Genomic DNA, 7,753 nt, shown 5'->3' with positions numbered 1-7,753 from the left:
ACTCAAAGTTATGTGGATATTCTCTTATGTTTTCTTATAGAGGTTGTATAGCTTTTGGATTTTTCATTAGGTCTATGATATATCTTGAGTTAATTTGCATGGAATATGTAAGGATATGTCCAGGTTATCATAATTTGTGTATAGATGTCTAATTGCTCAAGCACCTTTTGTTGGAAAACCTGTACTTTCACCATTATTGCCTTTGTTGTGAATCATCTGACTATATGTCTGCAGGTCTGTTTCTGAGCTCCATTCTGTTTTATTAATCTATGTGTCCATTCTTTGCTAATGCTTATGTCCTCCACCAAATTCATATTTTGAAGCCCAGCCCCGGGGTGTCTGTATTTGGAGATGAGGCTTCTAAGGAAGTAATTAATGTTAAAAGAGGTCATAAGGGTGGGGCCTTGATCCCATGGAATTAGTGTGGTTATAAGAAGGGAGAAGAGACAGAAGATAGTATTTTTGTGCCTGCATGAGCTCTCTCTCTCTCTCTGCACATGCACAGAGGAAAGGCCAACAATGGACATATTGAGAAAGGGCCATGTGTAAGCCAGGAATAAGGCCATCACCAGAAGCCAAGCCCGCCAGTCCTTGATCTGGGACTTCCAGACTTCAACACTGTGAAAAATAAATAAATTTCTGTTGTTTCAGTACTTAGTCAGTGGCATTTTGTTATGGCAGCCTGAGCTGACTAAGACATAACCTCAGGTAACACAATTTTTTTGTTTCCTCCTAGAAAAAAAATAAAACGTAATTTTGACATTTAAGACGGTGGTTCGAGTTACATTTTTGTATGGTGCAAGATATGTGCAATGGCTAGTATTATGTGTCAACTTGTCTAAGCTATAGTGCTCAGCTGTGTGGTCAAACAGTAGTCTAGATGTTGCTGTGAAGGTATTTTGTAGATGTGATCATCATTTACCATCAGTTGACTTTAAGTAAAGTAGTTTAACTTCCATAATGTGGATGGGCCTCATCCAATTAGTTGGAGGTGTTAAGAGAAAAGGCCAAGGTTTCTTGGAAAAGGAATTCTCCCACAAGACTAACATGATATTGTCGTGTGAGTTTCTAGCCTGCTGGCCTGCCTTCACCAGCCTTGGGTGAGGCTTGGGGAGACCAGGGGGACTGTAGTAGACTGTTGAGAGATGCTGGTGTGATAGAGATGCCCAGGAAACCACGAGCCTCTAGCCCATTGTCCAACATCCACCCACCAATGCCAAAGAGGCGAGGAAGGGGAAAGCATCCTCTCAACCCTGGCCCAGAAGCCCTATCAAAGTGAACGACTCACCCAAGCTCTGACTCTTACCTGTCCTCCACTGGCACAACCCCCACCCCAGCCTGTACCATTTCTCTATGAAGCCCCTGTTCTCACCCCTCCTCCATCCTCTTCCGCAAACCAATGCCTTTCTGTGATCTCCCTGTTGTCCTTCCAAGTTCCCAAGACAACCCGGAAGGGAAAAGGGACCCGTCAAGGAAGTTCCAGGAACAAAAGCCTCTCCCTGAAAGACCACCACTTCAAAAATCCCTGAGGAATGGAGTGGGCCAACACTATCCTGCCACTCTGACCAGCCAAATGAGGAACTCAATCAAAATGAGCCACAGCAGGACCACAAGGGCAAGGAGACTTTCACTGTCCCCAGCGTCTCCTTGGGCAGCCAGTAATTCCCGGGCAATTCCACAGACCTGAAGTCTATCTGAAAAGTCTCCAGAGGTCTAACCCCAGGTAAGTAGCCAACAGGGTGTAGAGTACATTTTGCACCCCAAAGCGTATGCCCCATGGTGATGGAAATAAAATGAATATGTTGTAAAATGATGTGTGTGTCTGTGTGTGTCAAATGGTGGGGGTAGGGAGTAAGGGGGAAGAGGTGGGAGTGTGGGAAGGGAGGGAGGGGAGATCCTCTACAATTTCCTTAAATTCAATTTGCTCTTCTTTCTTTAGTTTTCTAGGGTGAAAGTTTGGTTATTGATTTTAGATTTTATTTTCCAATGTAAACATTTAAAATATGCTATACATTTCCCTCAAGGACACACTTTAGCTGAATCCCACTTTTGGTATGTATATTTTATTTTCATTCAACTTAATGTATTTTAAAATTCTCCTGAGACTCCCTTTTGACCCTTAGGTTGTTTAGGAGCACATTTTAAAATTTCCAATATTTGGGCATTTTTCAGATATCTTGGTGTTTGGTTTTGAGTTTAATTATATTATGGTCTACGAAGAAGATTTTTATTATTTCTGTTCTTTCCAATGTGTAAGCATTGTTTGATGGCCCAGAACCATCTATCCTGGGAAATATTTCATGCACACTTGAGAGGAATGCTTATTCTGCTGTTGTTGAATGCAGTGCTTTTCTTATTATTTTAATTGGTCAGAGTAGTTAATGGTGCTGTTCAGGTCATCTACATCTTTCCTGGTTTTCTGCTTCCTTTTTTCCTAAATAGTGAGAAACAATTTAAACTTCTTTGACAAATGTATGGTCCCATGAAATCAATACCACATAGAAGGTGGAAAATACATTCATCATCCCCAAAAGTTTCTTCCTGTCCATTTGCTGTCAAACCATCCCTTCAGTAGAAGTGATCCAAGGTGAGCAGAAGTGAGCATCCGCCAACCATGAGCATTTTCCCTATTAACAAAGGCAGGTAGGCACAGAGAGCAGCAGTTGCTTTCACACACAGGCAGCATCCAGGAGGAAAACCAGATTGATAGTGTCATAGAAGGAGAGCTTGTTTGCCTGGACGGGCTGTCACTCCCTTTCTTGCACACTACCTGTCCCCAAGTCTGGCTCTGCCTTCCTGGCCTCCCTTGTTCAGATGGGTGATTCACACCACCTCTCCATCTCCCCCACCTCCTACAGACAGTATTAAGGGCCTTGCCACTTTCTTTTGTTTTGTTGACTTGGTGTTTCCTCAGCATATATTCAATAAAAGTTTTCTGTAGGAATGAATATATGCATGAATGAATGAAATTACCAGGCATGGGAGATCCTTGATTCAAAATTTGGAGGCTGCCCCCGCCTTGGCCTCCTGCCTACATGAAGAAACCCACAGTTCCATCACCTGTGCTCACTTGAGTTCAGAAATCACCTGGAAAGTATCAATGAGCGCATCACTGCAGATGCCTACTCCCCAGGCCCAAACACTATCATGGAGGTGAGGATGCTCCCAACAGGATGGTGCATAATGCTTCCTCTATTGGACCCCACACATCCCCATCAGTTTAACAAGGAAGGGTGTCACCTCCACTGCCTTGCCATCCAACCTGCTCATGTACACACCTTGAGCCAGCCCTCTACTCCAGACACTGTCTGGTGGCATCATAGGCCAGTGATCAGAGCCCCAGGATACCTGTCTGCTTTTGGGCTAAGAGCTCAGAAGCCTCAGGAGTCCATCTGAGACATGGTCACCATCTGGATCATTTTCTTTTTTTATTTTATTTTATTTTATTTTATTATTATACTTTAAGTTCTAGGGTACATGTGCATAACGTGCAGGTTTGTTACATATGTATACTTGCCATTGCATGTCCACAGTCAGTCCTTCTTCTGCAGAGTCTGAGGTGACTAGTCCCAGGGCACTCTTCCTCCAACTTCCCCTCCATGCAGCTGTGCTGCCACCTTCACCTTCCACTGCTCATAAACATTTCTGGCCTTTCTTGGCTGTTGCTCATCAGTCAGCAACCCATTCACATAGTCCAGGCTCTATAGTGAGTTCAAGTTCACAGGGGATAAAACAGCAGACCCCAGAAGGCATGAGACAACTCCCTGCCCCAGGACGCTGGAAATGGTGCACACGACCACTGGAGTAGTTGAGAGAGGGAGCTTGCCCCCAAATGATGCAGGGAGCCAGCCATACTCTTCCTGAAAGAGGGAAGGGGATGCTGAGGGAGGGTTGGTTCTCCAGCACACTGCTGGTGCATTCAGTCAACATGTTTGCCCATTCAGATCACATGGCCCCCTCCACCTGCTGCTGATGATGCTGGACTTTCCCAAGTCTATTCCTTTTCATTGTCCTGCCCTCACTCCTCCCTTCACCCTTCTGTCCCTCAGGTCCCTGTCCCCACCGGGCTGAACTCTGGATTCAGAGCTCTGAATGCCAACCTGCCTGCGGATCTGAGGACTTGGTTTCATATATGGTCTCTCTCATGGACTCTGGCCATTGCTCTCCCCTTGTATTCATTCACTTTCACACTGCTATGAAGAAATACCCGAGACTGGGTAATTTATAAAGAAAAAGAAGTTCAATGGACTGACAGTTCTACATGGCTGGGGAGGCCTCATGGCAGAAGGCGAAGGAGGAGCAAAGATATGTCTCACATGGCAGCAGGCAAGAGAGCATGTGCAGGGGAACTGCCCTTTGTGAAAACATCAGATCTCCTAAGACTTATTTACTATGGCGAGAACAGCATGGGAAAAACTTACCCCTGTGATTCAATTACCTCCCACCTTGTCCCTCCCATGACACCTGGAGATTATGGGAGCTACAATTCAAGATGAGATTTGGGTGGGGAGACAACCAAACCATATCACTGCTGGATCCTTCCGATTACCCTCATGGGCCGAGGGTGTCCTGTCTGCTCTCCTTCCCTGGCTCCTGTTTATTCTGACCAAATCCTTCTCAAAGCACAAGAGAAATGTCCTGTCCCCACTTCAGAATTTAAAATCACGCCTAGAGAAATGTTGCTCAGCATGTCACTGTATAAATCCAACTTCACATGGCTAAGGGATTAAGTTAGTGTGTACTTAACCTAATCAGAGAAAGCAAAGACACAATTTAAAATAACAGTGAAATAATATATCTTCACCAAATTTTATTCATAATTTTCACCAAAAATTAGAAGATTGATAACACAAAATCTTTCTGTGAGTGTAGGATATTCACGTCTATTCATTTGTGAGAAAATTAATTGGTACAGTATTTTTGGAATAAAATTTTGACAATACTTCTAAAAAGATAAACTATTCACACCATTTCCACTTTAACCCAATGTCCATGTTACTATATCTTTCTTATCGGAAAGCCTGCATATTTGTCCAAAAACGTATGCTTATTTCAGTTCTATTAATCATAGCAACAAATGGGAAAGAACATATGTGTTTATCAGGAAAAGAAAGGTTTAATTAACTATGGCACCCACCCACTTTAGAATTCTAGGGGATATTTACAAAAGTGAGCACGATTGTAGGTACAGTTGCGGGAAGACCTTGTGTTCATCTTATTACGTGGGAAAGGCAGGTGACATATCAATATGTATATCACTACTTGTGGGTTTTAGAAACGCTATGTATTTTCATAAAACATCCATGTCTAAGAAATCCTTGACTGAGCTTTAAAATGCTGCACATGGATCTCATCCTCCACACTCTTCTTCATCAAATCACCACCAACTGTCACCCTTCTCCCTCCCTCTCAACTAACGGAGCAACATCACCAACCTCAGAAGTCAGGTCAATAGAGACTCTCCATCAGTTCACAGTCCCTCAGTTCCTAAAACTCTTACATGTCTTTCCACCTCACCATCTCCCTCACATCCCCCATAGACTGAGTTAAGGGCACTGCTGCTTTCTTGTGTTTTGTTGACTTGGTGTTTCCTCAGCATATATTCAATAAAAGTTTTCCGTAGGAATGAGTAAGTGCATAAAATGAATGAAATTACCAGGCATAGGAATTATTTGGTTCAAATTAGGGAGTCTGCCTGGCCTGGGCCTCCTACCTGCATGAAGAAAAACCCACAGTTCCTTCACCTGTGCTCACTTGAGTTCAGAAAAATTCGTGGACACTACCACTGAAAGGGTCACTGCAGATGACTTATCCCCAGGCCCAAACACTGTCATGGAGGTGAGGATGCTCCCAACAGGATGGTGCATGATGCTTCCTGTATTGGACCTCACACATCCCCATCAGCTTAACAAGGAAGGCTGCCAACTCCAGCCTGCTCATGTACACACCTTGGGCCATCCCTGTACGCCAGACTATGTCTGCTGGCAACATAGGCCAGCGATCACTGCCCTAGGACACCTGTCCCCTTGTGTGTCAAGAGTTCAGAAGCCACAGAAGTCCATCTGAGACACAGTCGCCACCTGGATCATTTTCAGGGCACATCCACAGCCAATCCTTCATCTGCAGAGTCTGAGCTGACTAGTCCCAGGGCACTCTTCCTCCCATTTCTCCTCCATGCAGCCCCACTGCCCCTTTCAACTGCTCATCCGCATTCCTGGCCTGTCTCGGCATTTGGTCATCAGTCAGCAACCCACTCACGTAGCCCAGACTCTATGGAGGATCCCCAGGGGATAGAACACCAGCCCCCAGCAGGCATGATGGCATCTCCCAGATCTGGGATGCTGGTGAAGGTGCAAAGGACCACTGGAGTTTTCAAGAGAGGTAGCTGACCCAGAATGATGCAGGGAGTCAGCCAAGATCTTCCTGAGACAGGGAAGGGGATTCTGAGGGCAGGAAGGTTGACCAGCACAGCCCTGGTGCATTCAGCCAACAGGCCTGCCCACTCAGATCACAGGGCCCCCTCCAGCTGGTGATGATAGTGCCGGGATTTCCCAAGCCTATTCCTGTTCATTGTCCTGTCTTCCCCCTTCCCCTCCCTCTTCTCCCCCTTAGGTCCCTGACCCCACTAGCCTGAACTCTGGATTTAGAACTCGGAGTGCCAGCCTGCCTGGGGCTCTGTGGACTTGGTTTCGTATGTGGTCTCTCTCATGGACGCCAGCAATGGCTCTCCCCTGGATCCTCCCTTATGGGCTGAGGGTCTCCTGTCTGCTGTCATTACCTGGCTCCTCTTCAGTCTGACCAAATCCTTCTCAAAGCAGAGAAGAAATGTCCTGTCCGCATTTCAGAATTTTAAACCGATTGTGATTTTTATGAGAATTTGAATTGGCACAGCATTTTTGTAATACAATTTAGAAATATTTTAAATGTTAAAACTATTTTCACCCTTTCATTTTAACTCAATGTTCATGTTAATATATCCGTCTTAGAAGAAAACCATGTTTGCCTAAAATTCATATTCAGATGTTGATTTTATTCTATTTATCGCACAGCAAATGGGAAACGACTTACATGTCTATTAGGAAGAAAGAGTTTTATTAAATATGGTGCATGCCTAATTTAGAATTAAGGAAAGTGGTTTCAAAAGTGAGAAAGATCTATCTGTCTATCTATCTATCTATCTATCTATCTATCTATCTATCTATCTAATCTATCTATACTGTTGTCAAAAGATACTATAACTGTTTTATAAAGTGATAAAAGCAGATCAGTATGTATGTCATTGTTCTTGTATATTAAATAAAAATACTATATTGTTATGGTTTATTTGTCAGTGAAAAGACTACAGTCAGCAGTAAAATAATACACAAGATTGTTAATTGTGGTGACCTGTGCGGGGGGAGTTCTGAGTTATCTACAATTCTGAGTTATCTACATTTCTATAATTTTTGCAATAAGAATATATGCGCTACTACATTTTAAATAAGAAATATTTAATCCTGACAACAGCAATACTAGCCATGTCAGTTTAAGAAACTGCTAGCCAATGCAACAGAACCACCATGAATGGCTTGCCACAACAGAAGTTTATTTTACGTACAAATAAGTTCTGATGCAGTTTGCCAGGGGATCTCCACTCTCATGGGACCCAGGGACCCAAGCTGCTTCCACCTTGTGATTCTGCCATCTCAAGATGAAGCTGCCATGTTTGCTGTTGAAAGCGGGCAGAAAGCGTGGAAATGACACACTGGCTCCC

General features: G+C 44.0%; 1 pseudogene across 1 annotated transcript; it reads left to right on the top strand.

Moving 5' to 3' along the window:
* The first annotated feature begins 960 nt into the window (after positions 1-960).
* LOC108522723 (chondrosarcoma-associated gene 2/3 protein-like) lies at positions 961-1,807 on the top strand (annotated as a pseudogene). The gene is made up of 2 exons (XR_001883588.1): positions 961-1,224; positions 1,434-1,807. The product of XR_001883588.1 is annotated as a chondrosarcoma-associated gene 2/3 protein-like (transcript).
* The last annotated feature ends 5,946 nt before the right edge of the window (positions 1,808-7,753 follow it).

The sequence above is a fragment of the Rhinopithecus bieti genome, unplaced genomic scaffold (genome assembly GCF_001698545.2).
Source record: "Rhinopithecus bieti isolate Rb0 unplaced genomic scaffold, ASM169854v2 scaffold_69436, whole genome shotgun sequence".
NCBI lineage: Eukaryota > Metazoa > Chordata > Mammalia > Primates > Cercopithecidae > Rhinopithecus > Rhinopithecus bieti.
This window is presented reverse-complemented; position numbering and strand designations above follow the sequence as displayed.